Genomic DNA, 23,687 nt, shown 5'->3' on the forward strand with positions numbered 1-23,687 from the left:
CAGATACAAGCATCAGAAATACGATTACATTAAGTAATGTATCCCTTCTGAGGCTTCTGGAGCTGCTTAGCTCACATGCTATGCATAAATTAGTGAGCAGTATCTGGAGAAGGAAGGGGGCTGTGAGAAGAGACAGCAGCAAATAGATGTTTTAGCACTGCTTGTCCCACCTGTGAATCTTCTTTAGAATGTGTGTCAATGCAGTAGTGCTGAGTAAAGGTATGTACGGAACTCCAAGTAGCTGATTTCCAAATCGCATCTAGGGGGACGTTTGCAATAAATGCTAAAGCAGCTCCTGTACCTCTGGTAGAGTTAGCTCTTGGTGTGACGGCAGGGTCTTTTTTGAAAATTAATAGCATTGTTGTATGCACTTGACTATCTATCTGAAGATGGCGTTTTCTGAAATGTGATCACTTTCCCTGCCATTTGCTATTGAAACAAAGAGCTGGTCTGTTTTCCTTATAGGCTTTGTTTTGTTTACGTAGTACAAGACCGCCCTCCTTACATCTAGTGTACAGAGGTTCCTTTCAGCTGAGTTGGATGGATTTTGGAAAAAAGTAGGTAGTTCAATGGATTGGTTGACATGGAACTTGGATATGAATTTATTGAAACCCTAGGATGTGTTCGAAGGACCACCTTGTCCTTGTGGATAACAAAGAAAGAGTCTTGTACAGATAATGGCTGTAGCTCACTAACCCGTCTAATGGAAGTGATGGCTACTAGAAAGGCAGTTTTGTAAAAGTGTTTAGGCTGGCTTTGTGCATAGGTTCAAAAGGCAGACCCATGAGTTTTGAGAGCACAACATTAAGATCCCAACCCGGTGGGGGGGTTAGAAATGGGAGGGTATAGTCTCTTTACTCCCTCCATGAAAGCTTTAATAACAGGAACTTTCCACCAAGACACCTTGTTTTGTGAAGTGGTGTGCGCGGACAGTCCCGCTAGGTGTACGTTGATGGAGTTAAATATTAGGCCAGAGTCTAGTAGGTAAAGCATATAGTGTAGAACGTTAGAAGGGGAACATTCAATTGGATTTAAGGATTGTGATTGGCACCATATTACAAACCCTTTCCATTTGTTGAAGTGACAGTGTCTGGTGTTGGGTTTCCGTGACTCCTTTAGGATATCCATACACCTTTGAGGAAGTTTTAAGTGCCCAAAATCTACGACTTCAGGAGCCAGGCTGCCAAGTTCATCGACTGATGGAGCATTGTCCCTCCGTGCTGGGACAGCATGTTGTAGGAGTTTGGTTGGTTTGCACATCGCCAGTTTGAGCAGGTGTGGAAACCATGGTTGACTTGCCCACATTGGAGCTACCAGGATTAGCGTGGCTTGTTCCTCGTGCATCTCGTGCACTATTGTGCCGAGGACTGGTGTCGGGGTCAGGGTGGGGGGAAGCACATTTCCTCAACCAACTCATTCTCAGGACGTTCCCCTTGGATTCTGGTTGGGGAAACCTGGATGCAAAGTCTGGGCAACATTTGTTTTGGCTTGTGGCAAACAAGTCTAAAGGGTGATAACCCCACAGGGAAACTAATTTATCTATAATATCTTTGCTAAGTTGTGTGAGAAACCTGAAGGTGTCTCACTCGCTAGTCCCCTGGGAACTGTCATCCAGGTGGCCAGGACACAGCCATCATTATTGGATCCAGTTCCTGTGGGTGCATCAGTGAGGGAGGATCAATTGGATGAGTGGTTTTCGGGGAGTGGAAGTGGGACACCGAAGCATGAGACGCAGTATCCCCTTCCTTTTGACACCTTTTCCCAATCATGCCAAATAGCATATGTAGAAATTGTACCCCCCCTTTCCTACAACTTGAGCGACAATGGACTAAGATCAGAGCAATTTACCTGACATATCCCGACACAAGGGCCACGCAGTCAGGCAATTGCCAACAACTACACACACCTGACTGCCCTTTCCCTTCCCCATAGGGATAAAAAGAGGAGCACAAGAGCAAACTCTGAGCAAGGCCGAATACACGAGGAAGCAGCTATTCAAGGACGGCAGTTTAAACGGAGGAGAAAGGCAGTGACACTTGAAAGGACATCAGGGAGGGAGTTGCCCTTGCCCTTTTCAACTCAGGCCAGCAAAGCCTCTGACAAAGAAAACACAAGACCGGGAATCACAGCTGACGGATGTCAGCGATACATGGAACCCTCCCGCACTGATAACCAGGGCACGGAAACGCGTTTGCCACTGTGGTACCGTCCTTGACTACAGCGACGAAAGAAACGCCAACAAGTCAGCACAGCCGGCGAGTCGGAAGAACCTGATAGGGGAACAGACTATGTTCAGCTCAAGGTTGCAGTGGCAACATTAAGAAGATAAATAGACAGAGGTCTATGTTGTGGACAAACTTGTTACCAGAGATTGAGTGGTCTGGTGCCACTTGGGGCGCTCATCGGCAGGTCTCCAGCTGTTACCCATCTCCTGAATAAAGAGAATGTGATAATACAAAATTATTGAAAACAACAAGGTCCAAGAGGCCATAGGGAAGGCCGGTGTGAGGGGGCAAGGTGGTCATACAAGATTCAAGCCAAACCCCTTGTGCAATCAAAAGTCTGACAGATTGCTAAGGATTGGACGATTGTAAAGACTGTGAGCCGCATGAAAGAAATTGTGAAACATTTGCGCCCAGCTGAGGTGAACTATGCGACCAATACGTTTGCGAAACCAACATTTGCCACAAACTAACAGTGACCCGGCAAGACGCGATTGCCCTTAGGAAGTCTCTGTTTAAAACTGGAAAGTGCTGTGGAAGGTCTGAGCCCGAAATGTTGGTTTCGCAAACGTATTGGTCTGAGCCCGAACGAGGGGGACCAAAACTGTACATTGTGAGGTTGTTTAAAAAGACATTGAGACTTCTAAATATTACAAATTAGTCGATTGAGATTGAAAGGTGGTAGTGAACCCGAATGAGGGACATCAAAAGAAAAGCAAAGGGAAATTAATCCCACTCTGGGAAAAGGCTAAGTAAACTAAATTGTGATGACAAGTATGTACCCGACTGAGATATGTCCACAGTGAGTGGTCAGTCTGATCCCGACTGAGGGAGGCGGACGTCTGAGAAAAGGATCTTTTGTTTTGTTTTTTTGGCATATCAGGCCCTCTGAAGCAAGAGACTTTGCATGAAAGACTTGGACACAGAAGGTCCTGATATTAAGAAAATGAACTATAAACTCAGGAGTCCCGCATTGTCCCATGCTAATAAACGTGGGGAAGGGAGACCCCAGCCATAAAATCCAGACTTATCATTTTGTGAACACTTCCTTCTTTTCTTGTGAATATTATCCCACACTCTTTTGTAGCATAGTGGTAAGGATTGGCAATAGGTTTTCTTATTATAGGCCCTTTTCTTGGACTAGACTTCACTAGGACTGTATTATTATGATTTGAAGGTCGTAGCTTGCTCCCATCTTAGATTTAGGTTTAGATTAGGCATTTATCTCACCCACTTTACAGTTTAATAAACACCCATGAACTTTGATCACTTGTGTCTGATACCATGACTTCCTTACAGCTGCCACTCGCGTTCTTCTGGAAAAGGATTTCTGCTCAGAGAATCTGCTAGAGCATGGAGTTCCCCTGGAACGCGTTGAGAGACTAGGAAAATGTTTCGCTTGAGTGCTCACTTCCAAATTGTTTGGGACAGTCGGGACAGACTCGGAGAGTGTGTGCCTCCCTCTTTGTTTAGGTAAACGTGGCAGTAGTGCCGTCTGTGAGGAATTGTACTGTTTGACCTTGTAGATGCTGTTGACAAGATTGGAGAGCCTCGAGAACTGCTAGAAGTTCAAGAAGGTTGATGTGGTTTTGGGCTGTGGTGTCTGTCCACCGTCCATGAGCTGTGTGGTGAAGGAAATAGCAATCCCAAGAGATGAGGCATCCATCGTTGGTATCCCTTGAACTGGTGGATTGAGATAGGGTTTTCCTTTAAATAAAATGTCTTTGGACCTCTAGCGAAAAGCCTGTGCCAGATAGCTTAACAACCACTAGATCATCCCATTGTCCGCTTGCTTGAGACCATTGTTTTGCTAACCACGCACGTGTGTGGAACCAGGTAGATGCATGAGGCCATCACCCCGAGCAGGAGCATTGCTTTGCGTACGGTTATCTGGCAACCGGCTAGATAGTGAGGTATTTGTAGCCGCATGTTCTGAACTCATTCGTTTGGGGGAAGACCAGACCTTCCCTTGTCTTTATAGTTGCCTCCAGGCACTGTTTTGTTTGACTGGGTAAGAGACTGGATTTCTTTTTCATTGACGGAGAAACCTAATTGGAACAGAAGGTTGATTGTTGCCTGGGTGTTGAATTTGCAAGTTTGAGGGGTCTCTCCTGTTATCAGTCAGTTGTCCAGCTAAGTGTACTTTTGTGAACACCCTTGCGGATGAGGCTATTCTGAAGTGAAGCACCTTGAATTGGTAGTGTTCTTTCGCTTTTTGGAAGTGCAGGTATTTTCTGTGCAATGGGAACATTGAGATATTAAAGTATGCATCTTTCATATCCAATGTTGCCATGTAGTCCCTCTGCTTTATAAGGGGAATCACTTCTTGAAGGGTTGTCATGCGAAATTTTTGAGGCTTGACCTACGTGTTTGCTGGGCGCAGGCATATTACTGGACGCATTGCTAGGTCGTTCTTTGACACAAGGAAGTATGTTGAATAAATACCCTTGTTTATCTGGTTTGCTGGAACGATTTCTATGGCGTCCTTTTCCAGCAGTGTTTTGACCTCCTCCAGTAGTATGAGTTTTTCCCCTTATATTGATTTTCTTTGTTTCGGTGGGTGGTTGGATGGTCTTTCTAGAAGTTCTATACAGTATCCGCCCGCTACAGTGGATAACACCCACTTGTCTGAGGTGATCCCCTTACCATTCGTGGGTGAAGTGTGAGATGCAACCTCCTACTGGAGTGGCATGGGAGGGGACCTTGAGCAGGTCGTCATTGTTTGGGAGGGGTGGAACACCTTGCAGAGGAGGCTCTACCTCTGCTCCTCGATTTTGTGTAGCCTCTTTGAAAATTGGAGGGAGCTTCCAGTGATGGCAGTGTTGGTGTCGTAAGTGATGCAGAGGGCGAATGGGATTCGGCAGACTCCCACGTGCGAGCCCCGGACTCCATTAAGCAGGCCGGCAGTCCTGTTACAGAGACTACCCCTGGAGGCTCAAGCACGCACACATCACGCCACACCAAGCACACATCCAACATCCGACCGCGCTTTCGACTGTTGAAAGCCACGCAATGTCAAAGGAAAGGTCCTCAAAAACATCCCTGTCCTCTGGGCCATCCCGCTCGCTGCATAACAGGCTTCCGAAACAGACACACAAGTCCGTTTCTGATACCGCGCATAAAACAGATGCCCTTTCATGCGCCAAAAGGCATGCATCAAAAGGCGCTTCGACGGCTCCTTTCACTTCGTCAACTCGTTAAAAAACACATCCCGGGCCCTCTTTTAAAATCCAAGATGTTAAAATCCACTAAAAACTGTTGGTCGTCGTCGACGATGGCTCCCTTCCATCCAAATCCGCTGTAGATGATCTTGCGAAGGGAGATGACCGGCTAGCGAAAAAATAGTAAGAAAGTCTATAATAAACATTTTCTAATCAAAGGTATCCGCCGGAAAAACACTGCAAACTAGCGTCCGATTACGATGGTGTAAAAGAACAATCTGAGGGCCCTCAACGCGTGAAGGACCATGGGTACAACAGACGTCACACTAGAGATAGTATTACAGACATGCCCAGTCGACGTCCCTTTTCGAGTTTCGAAAACAAATCCTGTAATGCTCTGCGACTACCACTAGGTCCAGATACCAAGCAGATACACAAGCCTATATATAAACATACACACTTATTTTCTTCACAGTTAGGAGCATTCAAAAGGTTTTTTTCTGAGCAGTGCTAGGTCCTGATTGGAGCAGAGGAATATCACATGTTCAAATACACAGAATGACTGTTGGCTCCTTGGCAAAAGTGTCATTTTTCTTTGTCTAATTACAGTTACATTTTCTAAGTACATTAGTACTCTCTGCTTTACTTTCTCCTTTTCCCCTGCACTCTTCTCACTCCTAATTCTTTTCTGTTGTCACACCCCTCCACTGAGGTCTGTCTGGGTGTGGTACGTCGGGTGTTCAGGGCCTCACCGCTGTTTGGCAGGAAACATTCCTGTCCATTCCCTTTCAGTTCTTGACCCGGATGTTAAAATGGTGAAGATATTATTGATGAAGTCTGAAATATCGGGCAAAACAAGTCAGGTGGATTTTAACCATTTGCTCCCCCCTTTTGAATCTTCTGTCATGAGATGGATTCATCCAAAAATTCCTCATTTTAGCACACCCTAATAACATATATCACTTCATAGAATGGAGGTTCAAATAGTCATGAATCTTCAATTGCTTTGATAAATGAAGTGTGCATCTATTGTAACAAAATTCTAGTTTCCTGATTCCAGTGTCCATTCCCTAAGCAAAATCCCAACCTTGAGGGTCATCTGCTCCCAGGACAGTGTCCTTCAGATTAGGCTAGCTTGAGGTGCCTTGGCACACTTCTTGGTCTTTGTTTTGACAGACAATCCTAAAGTTGTGTCATTTCCTGGGATTTGAGGCATTAAAGCTGCTAACAGGGCAATTCCTGCATCATATCCTTATTCCCCTATGGGTTTTCCAGATGATTTATAAAGCTAGGCCTGTAGCTTCCCATCTTGCCCTAGGGGTGCTTCTTCATGCTTTGGGGTAGGGATTGTACCCTCACCTAGTCACTTCTGGTTAGGATTTCCTCTGCTTACTCCCCAAACCAGAGTTCTTCAAAGTTGAAAACCTGGTCAGTTGGACTAGTGACTTTGCTGCTACCACTAATATCTAGGCTAGAGTCTCCATCAGTTTATTCTCTAGCTCCTCTTTTTCAGTGCTTGGCTGTTGGCTCAGGCTCTTAATAGGCTCTCTGTCCTAGTCTTGGCAGTCTGTCTTATCTGATCTACAGTGTGAATTAAGTGACTTAGCCACCTGAGGATCTGCATCTTTTCTTGACTTGGCCAAAGCATATTAGTTTTGAAGGAGTTTTCATATCGCGTGGCTGGCCTGTAGTGTTACTGATCATCAGGTGTTGCGTCATTCAGTAATGCCAACTGGCCGGTGAAAACCCACAGTTCGAGATTACCGAAGGCCTGTGCACCATGTTGGAATCGGGAAGCAGTGTCATAGTAGGTTGTTGATCCTTTGTTCTGCATTCCCTTTTCAGTGAGTGCAGAATGCAGACACAAAGTGTTTGACTTGGTTGCCATGGGATTTCTATTCAGTTAAGCTTCATTCCAAACTGGATGCAAGATCACCCATTCGCCATAGGTACATATTACAACTTCCCTGGGGTTTCCTTTGCACTAGCAGTGAGATTGAGCAACGAACTTACTGCTGGACTCACACTTTCTTTTCCCATAATCAACATTTCACCCTGGATAACCAGGGGACTCCTCTTATTGGCAGCTGCAGAACTGGGTGGCTCCCCCAGAGTACTGCAGTCCCTATCAATGGGCATTGTAGAGTTGACATTGTCACTTTCTGTGTTTGTCATGCGGATCTGCTCCAAGATTCAAGCCGTGGATTGCTCCTGTAATGTTAGTCCAGAAACAAACCTGTAGTATGTATAGCATGTATATTACGTTGGCCGGAAACCAATCGCATCATGTGACAAACATCGCAAACACAGAACCATCAATTTAACCAGAGGGCGTCCATTTTGTGAAAATATCTGCCATTTGCTTTTTTCTTTTCTGTCAAAACGCTTTGCAAATGTATTCTATGATTCAAGCTCATACACGGTGCGAGGCCACAGCCTGCATGTTGAAAGATCAACCCAGACAGGAATGCCAAACGATACAGAAATACATTTTTTTCCTCGCTCACATAGTCCTTGGAGGCAAGCAGAAACTGCATTTAATCAGCGGCCCGGGTGCCGGCCTGTCTTACAAACGCTGTAGCAATAGGCAGTTAAAACATTAATTATATTCTTTTAGCGGTCCTCCTTCACAGAGACTGGTATGATCAGCCTCAGAACTGTCTGACCCTTGGTTCATGAATAGAAACGGATAGATAACGTGCTAAGGAATGTGTCCCTCTTACGAACATGATATTCTTGCTGAACAAGAGCTTTATGTTCTCCATAACAAAAAATTGTCTCTGCAACTGTTGCTAGAATAAGTATATTTAGACTGAATAGAAACTTGTCATAATTGGCAATCACCGAACACTAGCCTGAAAGATAAATAGGGGCCGTTTGAATTGCCTTCTAAAAGATTGCATGATGATGTATATATATTTGTTGCTTGTGCATTGTTCGCTCTCTTGCGTCTCACGAGGTCTGGGTACATATGTTGCGAGACGTTACCCCCAGTCGGCCGGCTGAGCATACTTTGAAATAAACCAGACTCGTTTGGAAAAACGCATCTCGTGTCTATCGTGTCACTAGTATAGGGTGATTGTGCCTTAGTTTCCATATGCTGGGTCTTTACGGCCTAGCAGTAAGTCCAGCTCCTGGATTGGCAGTAGTAGTGACTCAGAATTTAATGACATGTTCTCCTGCAAAAGGATCTCAAACTCTTAACGGGGATGGTTTTGTTGAGGTTTTTTCACCTAGTCTGATTTTCCAATAAGGTATTTGGCAGCTTCCCTCTTTACCCATGAAATTTATTTCCTTCTGGGGCTGCTACAGCTCTTTCTAAGCAACAGTGGTTGTGGGTCTTGTAAGAGGTGCACGGGGGAACAATTGGGGAATCCATTCTATTATAGGTTTACACACATATGTGGTATACATTACTCACTGTAATCGTATTTCTGATGCTTGTATCTGCTTAGATTCACATGCTATTCATAGGCTGACATCTAGTGGAAGCTGCAGAGTATTGCAGTTGTTTTAGAAACTCAAAAAGGGACATCAACAAGGCGTGCCAGTAATACTATCCCTAGTGTGACATCCACTGTACCCATGGTCCTTCACGAGTCAAGGTCCCTCAGATTGTTTTATTTCTGACATGAGGTAGCATGAAGTGTAGTGCGAGTACAGGTGTATTAAAGCAGATATGTATCAGATAAAGCTCAGATAAACATCTATGCACCTTCTACTCCAAGGGGAGGAAGGGTGGGCGCATGTGAATCTAAACAGATACAAGCATCAGAAATACGATTATGGTGAGTAATGTATCCCTTCTGAGGCTTGTGGAATCTGCTTAGATCACATCCTATGCATAGATTAGCGAGCAGGGTTAGGAGAAGGTGGTGGGTTTTGAGAAGGTCCAGCGGCAAATCGATGTTTTAGAACAGCTTTCCCACCTATGTATCTGCGTTATAACGAGTGTCAATGCAGTGGTGCTGAGTGAAAGTGTGTACTGAGCGCCAAATATCTGGTTTGCAAATGGTGTCCAGCGGGACATTTGCGATAAAAGCCAAAGTAACTCCTGTACCCCTTGTGGAGTGAGCTCTTGGTGTGAAAGGCATTGTTTTGCTTGATAATGAGTAGAGCTGAATGCATCCGACTATCCACCTGGAGATGGTATTTCTGGCAATGCAGTCCCTATCTCTGCCTGGTGCTATGGAGACAAACAGTTGGTCTGTTTTCCTGAGTGGTCTGGTCTTGTTTACATACTATAGGACTGCCCTTCTTACATCTAGTGTATGGAGTTTTCACTCAGCTGAGCTTGTTGGGTTCTGAACGAAGGCCGGTAGCTCAATGGATTGGTTTACGTGAAATCTGGAAATGAATTTAGGTAAAAACCTAGGGTGTGTTCGTAAAACCAGTTTGTTCTTGTGGATGATAAAGAATGGGTCTTGCACTGTGTTAGGGAGAATTCTCTTATAAGGCTAATTTCCCAAACCTAGTGAGTCCCCCAGCAGCTTTGCTGGATTTTTTTTTCTTTTTCCTCCTGCTAAGAGTGAGACTCTTTTCCTCCCACTTTTAGGCATGATTTGAGGTATGTCTTTGACTTTTTGTGTGCTTATGCGCTATGGGGTCTTTTTACTCCATAGGGCATCATCTGTTTTTGTGTATGTGTTACACAGCACCGTCAGTGCAATAACACAGGGTGTCATAGTGACCCCCAAACATAGACTCCATACCCTGGGACTGACTACTGTCTCCCAGGGCATGTAAAGTCACCATTGACTTTACTAGTAAATTGTGAACAGAACCAGTACAAACTATCATATTGTGGAAGTACTGGAAGGGGTTAATTCGATTGCCCCTGGGTCTGTTTTCAAGGGGGCACTGTCCAGTCCCCCCTTGTCGAGTTTCTGCCTGGTGGCAGCGGTTACCACGCAAAATATTCCACCGGAATATTTCCTATGGGATTTTTCCATAGATTTTAAATGCACCACTTTTTGGTGCAATGTTAAAGATACCGCTGGTTTATTTATTTAATATTAAATCAACCATTGGGTCTTTTGCCAGAACTCTTTTCTAAAATGGCGTTTGTGTCCATCTCTGTAACTCTAACCAAGGTCGAGTCCTTTGTTCCACTTTTTGGCGGGCTTCTCCACAGAAGCCCTCCAAATGGTGCCACTCTGTCTGGGTTCCACAGGATGTGTGGGGGGGGGACTTGGCATCCTGGACTGCGTTGCCTTAGCAACTCAAGTCGCACTCTAATCTGATTGGCCCAGTGGTGAGCCGCCCAGCTCACCACTTAGCATGTGTGAGTGACAGCTAGGCTGTTGAATGGGGGTTTTTCTGCATAAAAGCAGGGCCTTTGGGACTGGAACTTCAGAAGTCGCCACAGGACCTAAGAATCCAAAGAGGGAAGAAGCTGAGCCATCTGCAACAACGACAGGAAGCCCTGCTGCAACAAACTTTCCCAACAACAAGAGAAGATCTTCTGCTGGACGAGTCTTCTTCCTTTGAGCTGGTGGGACCAACCAGTTTGCCCCTTTCGCCTTCCAAAGATGTCTCTTGGTCGGATCGCCCGTGCCAAGCACCCCGGCGGGCGGATAGCCAAGCTTCACCACTTTGACCGCGAATAAAAGGAACGCACCTTTTACCGACGAACTCCGCGGCTGGTTTCATCCCTGTGCAGTGCATCGACTACACGTTTCCTCCTCGACAAGATCCTCTCTTCCCCTGGTGGAAACAATGAACTGCAACCACTGCCAGGAACAACTGCCAACGCTGGAGCTTCCTCTCTCTTTAAGGTACTGTGTTCTGCCTGGCCTCCCTTTCTTCAGTTTGCCCAAGGTGACCCTTAAATCCTTGGCTTTCCAACTGGGCTGGCCCCAGACCTTCTAACCTTAACTTCTTGAATCACCCCAACCTCTATTGAACATTCTACAAAGACCTTTAGTGCATTTTAAACCGTGTGATCCTGGGCACATTTCACTTTGCTCCATTTAAAGTGGGCCTGGCCTGGCCTATGAACTTTGGCTCTACAGTGTATACTGTCTTTAATCCCTTGCTGAGAACTCCTAAAAGTGTTGGGACCTGTTTTATTTCTATGCTCTGCCTTTTTTTCTCTCCCTTTAATTTAACTATTGGAGTGCCATCTAGGTTACACGCTCACATCTGTTTTAACAAATCGTGGTGTTTTAACTCTGACTTGTCTAATAGTTATCAAGGGAGGTGTGTATACTTTACCTGACTGTGTTTTAACTTGCTTTTGATTTAGAGTTCTAGTGTATTGCCGAAAGTTTGTTTTAAATAAATAATAATATACTTTTGATACAAAGTTCTGGTCAGTGTTGGTTTGCTCTACTGTGTTTTTAGCCCTATTTTGTATACTCTATATGGAAAAAGTTACTTACCTGTAACTGTTGTTCTCCAGCATGGGTCTGGCATGGATTCACATGCTCATGAATATTCCCCGTCGTCAGGCTGGGAATCCTCGGTAAAGAAAAATCAGTATCAGTTTCGTTTCTGATCTGTCTTTCGTAGTAGTAACCAATCACTGATCTCTGCATCATACTGACCACAGCCAATGACTGCCATCTCCCTAAGCCCCGCCTCTGGCAGCCATCTTCAGATTTGGTAGCACGTGAAGTGGCAGTATGACCATGTGAAGTGCCGCAGAGGGGTAGGCGGGAGGGTTCGCATGTGAATCCATGCCAGACCCATGCTGGAGAACAACAGTTACAGGTAAGTAACTTGTTCCTTCTCCAGCATGGGGTCTGGCATGGATTCACATGCTCATGAATAAAAGAATACATAGCAGTACACACATGCACAACCACGGGGGGTGGCAAAGGCTCAACATTAAGCATTACATCCAAAACTCAACATTAAGCAATTCTTACCTCCTCACCAGGCTCACCTTAGGCGAACAGGTTGCGCAGCACTGCTTGGCCGACCCTGGACTCCTCCCTGGAATCCCGATCAACGCAGTAGAATTTCGTGAAGGTGTGCGTCGACCTCCACGTAGCAGCCCTGCAGTTGTCCAGCAAGGGCACACCAGATAGGAACGCCGTGGTAGCTGCGATCGCTCTGGTGGAATGGGGTCTCGGACGGCCAGGCAGCGGTCGGTTTGCCAACCGATGACAGTACATGATACAGCCGGAGAGCCATCTGGAAATGGAAGCCTTCGAGAGAGCCTTCCCCTGATTGACAGGTCCAAAGTTCACAAAAAGTTGTGACGTCTTCCGAAAACACTTCGTGCGGTCCACGTAGAACTTCAGCGCTCTAGCCGCATCCAGCGAGTGCAAAGTCCTTTCAGCCGGCGACGAAGGCGACGGGAAGAAAACAGGCAACACCAAGGGTTCGTTGAGGTGGAAGTCCGACGGCACCTTGGGCATGAAGGAGGGGTGCGTCCTGAGCACTACCCTCGTGTCGTGAAAAGTCAAGATCGGGGGCTTGCAGGAAAGGGCCTGGATCGCTCCCACCCATCGTGCGGAGGTGATGGCCACAAGAAACGCTGTTTTCCACAACAAGAACTTCAACGGAGCCGAGTGCAGAGGCTCGAACGGAGGTCCCATGAGCTTGGTCAGCACCACGTTGAGCTCCCACGCCGGGGCCGGAGCCTTCACCGGCGGGAATGATCTGAACAGTCCCTTCATGAATTCTTTCACCAGACGATGAGACCACAAAGACGTCCGTCCCGTGGTTCTGGTGTATCGGGAGATCGCCGCAAGATGAATCTTGATGGACGCGTGCGCCAGTCCAGCCTTGGCCAGCGTCAGTAGGTACGGCAGTACTTGGGGAGCCGTAATCCGTAGAGGGTTAATCTTCTGTGCGTGGCACCAGACAGAGAATCTCTTCCATTTGTGTCCATAGCATTTAAGAGTTGAGGACGCCCTGGCCTTTGCAAGAACCCCTCTGCAGTCGGCCGGTATGTCGTAGCCTCCAAACTCTAACGCTGCAGGAGCCAGGCCTGCAAGTTCAGCGACTCCGGGTCGTGATGGAGGATGGCGCCTCCTTCCCTGGAGAGAAGATCCGCGTCCACTGGCAGCTTGATTGACGGGGACGCTGACAATTCCAGAAGGTCCGGGAACCATATCTGCCTCGGCCACGCAGGTGCGACGAGGATCATCCTGCACCGTGACCTCTTGAGCTGGTTGATGAGCCGGATCAGCAACGGCAATGGAGGGAACGCGTATAGAAACAGGCCCTCCCAGGGGAATGAGAAAGCATCGTCCATGCTCCTCGGCTGGGGAAACCTGCTGGCGAACCTCCGGCACTTGGAGTTCGTCGCCGTCTCGAACAGATCGATCTGGGGTGTGCCCCACCATCAGAAGAGGCGGTCCACTAGATCCTGTCATAGTTCCCACTCGTGGCACGAGCGCAGCTCCCTGCTGAGCGAGTCGGCGATGGTGTTTTTTATTCCTGCCAGATGAAACGGCACCAGAAACATCCCTTGGGCGACGGCCCAATGCCACAGATCCTGCGCCTCCTTGGACAGAGCTGGGGATCTGGTACCGCCCTGCTTCCTGATGTAGAACATGGTGGTGGTGTTGTCGGTGAAGATCTTCACCACCTTGCCCTTGAGGGACGGAAGAAAGGACCTGAGGGCCCAAAACACTGCACGGAGCTCCAGGACGTTGATATGGAGGGACTTCTCCGTCGGAAGCCAAAGGCCTCTCGCGTGCAGATTTTCGGTGTGCGCTCCCCAACCTTCCAGGGAGGCATCCGTGGTCATTGTCTTCTGGTGGCCGGGGGTCTGGAAGTCCATGCCCGCCGTCAGATGCGTGCGGGTGCCCCACCACCGGATCGCTCGTCGGAAACTCTCGTCGAGTGTGATCCTCTCCTCGAAGCTGCCCGTCGTCTGGATACAGCGCGCGTCCAGGAACTCCTGCAACGGGCGCATCCGGGGCCTGCAAAGACGGATGAGATAAATGCAAGAAGACATCATTCCGAGGAGGGACTTGATGGACCTCACCCTGGCCGCATCCGCAACCGGCATCTGCTGCACCTTGCCCAAGATGGCCCTCGTCCTTTCCTCCGACGGAGAGGCCAGAAGCGACACTGTGTCGAGCTTCGCTCCCAGAAACAGTGCGTCTTGCGCGGGCACCAGGTGGGACTTGGCGTAGTTTATGGAGAATCCCAGGTCCATGAGTAGTTGGACGGTCCTTGCCGTGTGCTCCACGGCGAGCTCCTTCGTCTTTGCTCGGATGAGCCAGTCGTCCAGGTAGGGGTAGACGTGGATCCCCTCTAGGCGCAGCCACGCCGCCCCGGTGCGAGGCACTTGGTGAACACCCTGGGTGCCGACCTCAATCCGAAGGGAAGGGCTCTGAACTGGTAGTGACGCCCTTGGACCACGAATCTGAGAAACTTTCGGTGTCCCTTTACGATGGGGATATGGAAGTAGGCATCCTCCAAATCCAACGACGACAGGAAATCGCCCTCCTCCAGTTGACCCAGGACGTGTTGGAGGGTGACCATCCGGAACTTCTGTGCCTTGATGAATTTGTTCAGTCGTCGTAGGTCCAGGATGGGAAGCCATCCTCCCGTCTTCTTCTTCACGAGGAAGTATCTTGAGTAAACTCCGGAGCCCCGAAGCCTCTTTGGGACGAGCTCGATGGCGCCCTTCCTGAGCATGGCCCTTACCTCCAAGAGAAGTTGAGGGACGTGATGTTCCTTCCTGGCCACTGGGGGGACGCGCGGGCACCTCTTTAGAAACTCGAGCGCGTGACCCTGAGCCAGGGTGTCCAGCACCCAACTGTCGTGGAGATGGACTCCCACACGCTGACGAAGCTCGCCAGCCGGCCTCCCACCGGGGTGCTTCGGTGGGGGCCCGACCCCACGGCCGGTTCAGTCCTGCTTCGACGAGGCTTTGCCGCCTTGTCCTCCTTGGCGACGACGGCGGGGTCCGCCCGCTTGCCTCGTCCCCTGTAGGCTTCCTGTGACGACAAACGGGCCGCTTGACGATAGGTGGAAAATCCGCCGCTGGAACCTTTGGAGGCACCCTGTTTGCCTCTGCCGCTCCGAAAGGGCGGCCGTCGTTGCTGGAGAACACCAAGAGCCCGGGCCGTCTCCGTGTCCGCCTTGATGGCTTGTAGGGAATCGTCCACTGTTTTCCCAAACAGGTTGCTCCCGTCGAACGGCATGTCCAAGACTCTGGTCTGCACGTCCTGACGGAAGTCAGTAGCCTTGAGCCATCCACGCCGCCTAAGGCACACGCCGTTGCTCAACTGGCGAAATCCAGTGTCAGCGATGTCCGTCGCTATCGTAATGGCGTGGTCCGACGCCACTTCTCCTTCCTGCAAGATCTCTAGGGCCTCCGCCCTCTTGTCGTCTGGTAGGAAGTCCAGCAGGGGGGCGAGTTTGTACCACAACTCCCTGTCGTAGCGGGCTATGATAGCCAAGGCGTTGGCAGCCTTAATCGTCGTCGCTGCCGATGAGATGACTCTGCGTCCCATCGTGTCCAATTTCTTTCACTCGCCGTACGGCGGGGAGGTTGACGTAGAGGCCGCGCCCCCCCTCTTTCTTCCTGGCCGCGGCGGAGACGACCGAGTCCGGGGTCGGCTGTGCCCGAAGGCACAAGGGGGCCGCGTCCGGGACCCGGTACTTCTTCTCGTACCGATCCCTTCTAGCCGGCGTTGTGGATGGGTTCTTGAGGAGGGAGAGACCCTCATCCCAGATATCGTCCAGTAGAGGTACAGCGAGGACCTTCTTCCTCTTGGTCTCGCGCCGTTGATAAAGGAAACCTTCCTTCTTCTCTTCCGGGCAGAGTTGGAAAAGCTTGGATGCCCTGGCGATCATGGCGTGAAACGATCCAATCTCGTCGGGCGGGGAAGCCCGGGTGGGAGGTGACGACGGGAGATCCTCGTCGTAAACCTCGTCGCCTGTACCCGTCGCGGCCGTGTCAGTCCCCGTATCATCCCCACGTGTCGTGGACGGGGAGCAGGGCTGAGCAGGGCGCGATGGTTGAAAAGGAGGTGGAGGATGAATCCTTCTTAAGAGGAGGGCTCCCAGAAGGGCTTGGCTCCGGGTCCCCTGTCGGGAGCGGTTCCTCCGTTGGTGGTAACGGCAGTCTCGTCCTTATCTCCGAGCATAAGGACTGTATAGCCAACAAAATGGCCGCCGAGTTGTCTTGCGGCACTGGTTGAGGGGGTTCCGATGGGCGATCAGGAGCCCCGTCGGCACCCTCAACGTTCTCGTCGTCTCCCACGTCGGGGTCCCTCCCGACAGGATGGTCTTTTCCACGCCAGCGCCGTGGCCTAAGACTTCGATCAGCTCCTCCTCCGAGGTTGAGGCCGAATCCACGACGACCTCCTGCCCCCCTTTTTCTTCTCCGTCGGAGGTTTCACGGGGGTCCTGTCGATGGGAATGAAAGAGGACTCCCTCCGCGGTGGCAGGGAGATTCTGAGCCCCGAGGTCGCCACCACGGTCTCGATAGAGGCCTTGGCCGGATGGATCAAGGCTTTCACCACCTTAGGTGCGCTCACCGCCTTCTCCTTGGGGGGAGGGTCACCACCTCGCTCCCCCTCCGATGGGGCCTTCGAGCACGACCGGGGTCTCTCCAGGAGCTTCGCCGGGTGGTCGGCCTTCCTCTTACCCGAGCCAGAGCATTGGCTCGTGGTTGATGGCGCCGGGGAGGATGCGCCCTGCCTTGGGCCCATAGAGCCCGACCGTTCGGCGCTCCCGGTGCCAGCGGACTCGCGGTGCTTGGCCTTCTGTTGGACCCCCGTCGCCCGGGGCACCTTCAAAGGTCTTAGAAGACCGCTCTCACTTCTTCTTCTTCTTCTCGCCTGACAGGCTCTTTCCTTCCAGCCAGTTGGCGAGACGCTGATGGCGGTCCTTCATGGTCCGCTCCGACATATTGCCGCAAAACGCACAGTCCTTCTCCACGTGCGTCTTTGTCTTCATGCAGGCAGTAAAGGCAAAGGGAGTGTTCGTCCTCCTTAAAGACATTCTGAAGCTGGCATCCAAGGCAGACCCTGAACAGCTTTCCGGGCGTCGAGCTTCCCTTCTCCTGGGCCATGCTCGAGAAGGGCCTGAGAAACTTCTGGAGTCCTCCAAAAGCGTGGCTCGACGAAATCTTCACCCTTGAGGGGCGTAGAAGAATCCGACACGGGTCCCTGTTGATCGGATAAAGAAACGGTGGAGCTTGAGGCTCTTTTGACCGAAAAAGAGAAAATGTTCCTAAGCAAAAGCGCGAAAAAAGCACTAACGCTCGAGAGCAATAGCACGAGGATCCCAACACTTGAACGTGCAGTAAAAATCTGAAGATGGCTGCCAGAGGCGGGGCTTAGGGAGATGGCAGTCATTGGCTGTGGTCAGTATGACGCAGAGATCAGTGATTGGTTACTACTACGAAAGACAGATCAGAAACGAAACTGATACTGATTTTTCTTTACTGAGGATTCCCAGCCTGACGACGGGGAATATTCATGAGCATGTGAATCCATGCCAGACCCCATGCTGGAGAAACTGCCCTACTCTTCTTGAGAGAAGTCTGACTGCTCAGCCACAGCTACCAGGTAAATCTGGGTGGTGCAGACTGCTACCAATTGGGTTTACTGCTTACTCCTGTAGTCTTAATCTTTTTGCAGTGTTCCCCAAGGGAACTGCACAGGATTCTGCCTAACACACTGACAATGCTTGTAGTTCACCAACTCTTCTTATGGATGTAATAGCCACCAAGAAGGCAGTCTTATATGTGAGGTGTTTAAGACTAGACTTATGCATAGGCTCAAAGGCTAGGTCCCATGAGCTTTGCAAGTACTACGTTGAGATCCTATCCTGGCGGTGGGTTTGAAATAGGAGGGTGGAGTCTCTTTAGTCCCTCCATAAATGCCTGAATGACGGGAACCTTCCACCAGGATATCTTATTGTGAGAGGTGGTGTAAACTGATAAAGTCGCCAGGTGAACCTTTACAGAGTTAAATACTAACTCAGAGTCTAGCAAGTGGAGCATACAGTGAATAATGTGGGGTGGAGTACATTCTATGGGGTTTATATGTTTACAGTGGCACCAAATTACAAATCTCCTCCACTTGTCGAAATAACAGTGTCTGGTGTTTGGTTTACGTGCCTCCTTGAGGATATCCATACACCTTTGTGGTAGATTTAGATGTCCAAACTCTATGACCTCAGGAGCCACGCTGCCAAGTTCATTGAGTGAGTTTGAGGGTGTAATGTTATTCCCCGGTGCTAGGTAAACAAATTGGTCTGGCACAGGAGTTTGATAAGATCGCACATCGCCAGTTTGCCTAGATGTGGATACCATGGTTGCCTTACCCACATGGGAGCAATTAGGATGAGCGTCATCTGCTCTCTGTGAATCTTGTTCACCATCCTGTTCATTAGAGGAGTTGGGGGGAAAAGTGTAGGCAAATTTCCCTGACCAACTCAACCATAGGGCGTTCCCCTTGGAGTCTGGTTGGGAAAACTTGGACGCAAAGTCTGGGCATTGCTTGTTTTCCCTTGTAGCGAACAGGTCTAGCGTGGGATAACCCCACTGTGAGAAAATGTGATCTACGACGCTTGTGTTGAGTCGCCATTCATGTTCTTCTGGTAGGGGATCTCGGCTTAGTGAGTCTGCTAGGGTGTTGAGCTCCCCTGGAACATGTTGGGAAGCTAGGAACATCCCGTTTCAGTGCCCATTTCCATATTTTCTGTGCTAGCTTGGACAGATATGGAGAATGTGTGCCCGACTGATTGTTGATGTAAAATATTGCAGTGGTGCTGTCGGTTAGGATCTGTACCGACTGATTTGTCAGCCGTGCAGTGAATGCTTGAAGCGCCTTGAAAACCGATATAAATTCCAGCAGGATGATATGGTTCTGTGCTGTGATGCGAGTTCACAGACCATGTGCTGTGAGATGAAGGTGATTTGCCCCCCACCCGGAGAGTGACGTGTCTGTTGTAAATACCGCTTGCAACGCCGGATCGTGGAAGGGGTTTCCCTTTAACAGATTCTCCTTTGTCCACCAACGAAGGGCCTGTACTAGTGTTGGCGAAACAACCACTAGATCGTCCCACTAACCACTTGCCTGAGACCACTGTTTCGCCAACCATTCCTGCATCGGGCGCATGCGCAAACGTGCATGTGGGACAAGGTAAATGCAAGATGCCACCATGCCGCGCAAACGCATAGCTTTACGTAAGCTTATCTGGTGACTGGCTTCATACTGAGGTATTTGCAATAGCATGTTTACGATTCTTTCCTTTGATGGAAAGACTAGCCCTTCTTCCGTGTTCATGACAGCTCCTAGGAAGTTTTAGTCTTGTTTGTTACAAGGCTTGATTTTTTTCTCGTTTATTGAGAAACCCAATTGGAAAAGAAGGTTTATAGTTCTTTGTGTATTTTCCGTGCAAATTTGGGGAGACTCCCCTATAATCAGTCAGTCGTCCAGGTAGGGGTACACTAGGATTGCCTTCCTGTGCAGGTGCGCTGCCACCACTGCCAGTACCTGGGTGAATACCTTTGGAACGGATGCTATTCCGAAGGGTAGCACTTTGAAATGGTAGTGCTGGTTTGCTATCTTGAAACGCAAGAACCTTCTGTGCGCTGGGAACATTGAAATATGAAAATAGGCATCTTTCATATCCAAGGTTGGCATGTAGTCTCCCCGCTTTAGCAGTGGGATTACTTCTTGTAGCATTGTCATGCAGACGTTTTGTGGCTTGACATAGATGTTTGCAGGGCGCAGGTCTAATACTGGGCTCATTGTTAGATCTTTCTTTGGCACAAGGAAGTAGGTTGAATAGATACCCTTGTCTACCTGGTTCGACGGGACGATTTTGACTGCGTCCTTGAGCAGCAGCCTTGCAACCTCTTCTAGAAGGATGCGTTACTTCTCTTTAATGGTGGATTTTTGACAATGGGGTTTGAGGGTCGCTTCAGTAACACCACTCAATAACCACCCGCCTCGGTTGATAGCACCCACCTGTCTGAGGCGATTCCCTCCCATGCAAGGGTGAAGTGTGTAATACGCCCTCCTAATGGAGAGGCATGTGAGGGCACCTGAAGCGAGTGGTCATTGTTTTGGAGGTGTTGCTCAACCTCTGGGAGTGAAGGACGTCCCCCGGCCGCGAGATCTAAGCTGGCCTCTTTGGAAGCCTTGAGAGGCTTGTCCTTGATTAGAACCCCAGGATGATCTTTGATTTTGGCTATATTCGGAACCCCTCTGCGAGTTATGTCCTCGAAAGCGACAAAAATTGCTTCCGCCTCTTTGGCCTGATGGTTTATTAGTGAGCTGGCCTAAAGACTTAAGAGTGTTATACTCTTTCTTAGCACTCATTAACGCATCCTCAACCGCTATGCCGAGCAAGACATTAGGGTTGATAGGTATATTAAGTAGCGTAGCCTGCATCTCCAATGTAAACCCTGATTGGCGTAGCCATGCATGGCATTTTATAAATCGTACCTTCCGCGATGATTCTACCAGCGTTGTCTGCCACATCTAAGTTATTTTTTAGGATGCAGTTAGACACTGCCTTTCCTTCCGCTACTGCGAGAGACAGTTGGGACTTTAGAGGTTCTGGGGCTGAGACCATTAAAGTTGCAATCTCCTTCCACTTGTGGCAGTTGTAACTTGCCAGCAAAGTGGTATTGTTGGCAATTCTTCTTTGAAAAGCCGCTGAGGTGGCCACTTTTCTCCCGAGAGTGTAAAGCTTCTTGCTCTCTTTATCAGGGGGTGCTTCCGATGAAGCTAGAGGTGTTCCTGCCATTTTCCGTGTTGTGGTCACTACTAGCGAATGTTGTTTCAATTGGCCCCCAATGTACAGTCGGTCTGTCGGTCTGTGGGCGCAGGGCAACATTTTCTCAATACGTGGGTTCACCACCCTCGTTTGACTTGGAGTTTCTAGAGAGGGCTGAATTCTCCTTTGTATTGACTGTAGAATGGGTATAAATTGGGTAACAGCTTTCTTGTCCCCCAATATGTCCTCTACAAAATCTTTGTCCAATTGCGTTTCCTGGGTTTGAATCTGGAAATGCTCTGCTGCTTCTATGAGCATATCATTAAATTGAAGTTGGTTGTCCACTGGTGAATATGGCACTGTCGGGTCTAAGTGATCAGGCGAGGGTAAGTTGTAAACGTCGTCTTCTTCCTCATCATAGTACTCACTCACCTCCCCTAGGGTATCAATCTCCTCTGAGTCTGTAATTGGATCATAGAGATCAATTTGGACTGGGACTTGTTAAGGGGTAACTAGAAGGGTGTCTGGGCATGCCCTTTTTTCTGGGGTTTGTGAAGACGTGGCGCCACTAGTGGGTGGGGTGTTCTGTAAGCTTTGCACAGCCTGGGGATTTTTCTCAAAAAAGTTTGCCATAAAGGACATGCATATCATCAATCTATCATTGTCTTCAGAGGACCATTGAGAGGAACTTGGTATAGTCACAGGAGTGTGTGGTATTATTGGAGTAGGCTGCCCCTTGTTTGTCAATGCTGCGGCTATAGTATCCTCCCCTTGGGAAACACACTTTCTCTCCTTATGTGATGTACTCACTTTCTCCCTATGGGAATGGTGACTTTTTGAAGAGTGTTTTTTGGAAGTTCTCCCTTTAAGGAGTCTCTCCGGGACATGCTTTTGCACCAGATGGGCTTTACTCGAAGTCTTGGTGCTTTTTTCCGATTCCGATGTTAATGAGGAATGTCGAATTACAGCGGACGGGAGGTCCGAAGCTGCGTCTTCCGACACTCAGCTTTCAGCTGCTGTATTGGACATTGCATCGCTTTTATCTCGTGACTTTGGGGCCTGTCGTGTCACGATCGTGATCTGAGTGCCCAGAGGACAGGGAACTAGTGGACCTACCCCTCGCCGCTGTGTGCGGCCGTGTGCATGATGCCGTCGACTTTTGGCCTTGGGGTATGTGTTTTGTGTGGGCTGACTTGTGTGTGCTACTGCTGCCGGGTGTCGTCCCCGTAACTGCGACGCCGACCTATCTGATGGGGTCGGGGGCTAGCACATGGGAATCGGTAGGTTCCCCATCGCCTTCGTCGTCCGAGACTCTGATGCTATTGTCGCTGGATGCACCCTCCATGTCCATGGCGGCCTCGGCCTGCATGGCGTGCCCAACGTTTGGTCTTTTGGTCCTTTAGGCTATTTGGTTTGAGGAGCTGACAAGTTCTACAATGGCCCTCGTCATGGTCCCTCGGGAGACAGAGATTGCACACCCGGTGCTTGTCTTTCCAGGGGAATTTTTTGTTGAAACTGGGGCAAAATTTAAATGGTGTCTTTTCCATAATTGGATGCAAGGGCAGCTAGGTGAAAATAGAGAGGGAAAAGGGGAATATGCATTCTCTTCGTGGCCCAAGAAATATCCACCCCCCCACTCTGCCTACTGTCTGGGCCGAGGCCCAGAGCGGCCTTCCAAGGGCGAAGGGGTGTCGTCGAGTCCAAATCTTTGCCCGACGACATTCGTCCTTAGCACCGCCGTCGAAGATGATCGTCGAAGGTCGGCAATATAAAGGACAGAAAGAGTAACTAGCTCTAATAATGGTGTTAGCCGAAACGGAACTCTGCATTATAGCGTTCGACGATGATGGCGGAAAACACCAATCTGAGGGACCTCGATGCATGAAGGTCCATGGTACCAGTGGACGTCACACTAGGGATAGTATTACTGGCACGCCCTGTTGACGTCCCTTTACGAGTTTCGAAAACAACAACTGTAATACAGCCTCAGAAATATATATCAATTTCAGGGTTACCTCGCTTAAATGTTGGTTCCACAGACCTACTCAATGGGTATCTCAATTGGGTATAGGGATATAAACCCTTCCTATTCTCAATTTTCTAATCTAGGTAACAATATCACCATCAACTCTTGGCATAATTCTGGATTCTGAACTCTCCATGAAGCAATAAGTCTCAAGTGTTAGCTCATCTTGTAGATACATCATTAAATTACTGCATCAAACTAAGCCTTATCTATCCACCAAAAATAGATCCCTCCTGGCCACCGCCCTAATCAAATCGAGGCTTGATTAACGCAACAGTTTGCTTATTGGCACCTCACAATCTAATCTCGTCTGCCTGCAAACTATACAAAATTTAGCCGTTAGGGCTATATATGGTTTGGCCAAGAATGACCATGTATCAACATTTAGAAAAAAGCTACATTGGCTTCCTGTCAGACAGAGAATTGGACATAAATTGCTCTCTCTGACCTACAAATCCCAAAATGATGCTGCCCCATCTACTAGAAAAAATACCTGCACTCCTGCACTCTAATAATTCTCTCTCCTTTCTTCAGCCTCGTTTTCGTCTAAAAAAGTTAGGAGACACTTGTTTTGAAGTCTGTGCACCCAAGGAGTGGAATATTATTCTTCAGGATTGTAAA

At 48.9% G+C, this 23,687-nt stretch overlaps 1 protein-coding gene across 1 annotated transcript in view; it reads right to left on the minus strand.

The window, feature by feature from the left end:
• The window catches only part of TDRD5 (tudor domain containing 5), a 2,293,977-nt gene that overhangs the window by 502,332 nt on the left and 1,767,958 nt on the right, over positions 1-23,687 (minus strand). The window lies entirely within an intron of this gene.

This window comes from Ambystoma mexicanum, chromosome 1q (assembly GCF_040938575.1).
Source record: "Ambystoma mexicanum isolate Mex_15411 chromosome 1q, UKY_AmexF1_1, whole genome shotgun sequence".
Lineage (NCBI taxonomy): Eukaryota > Metazoa > Chordata > Amphibia > Caudata > Ambystomatidae > Ambystoma > Ambystoma mexicanum.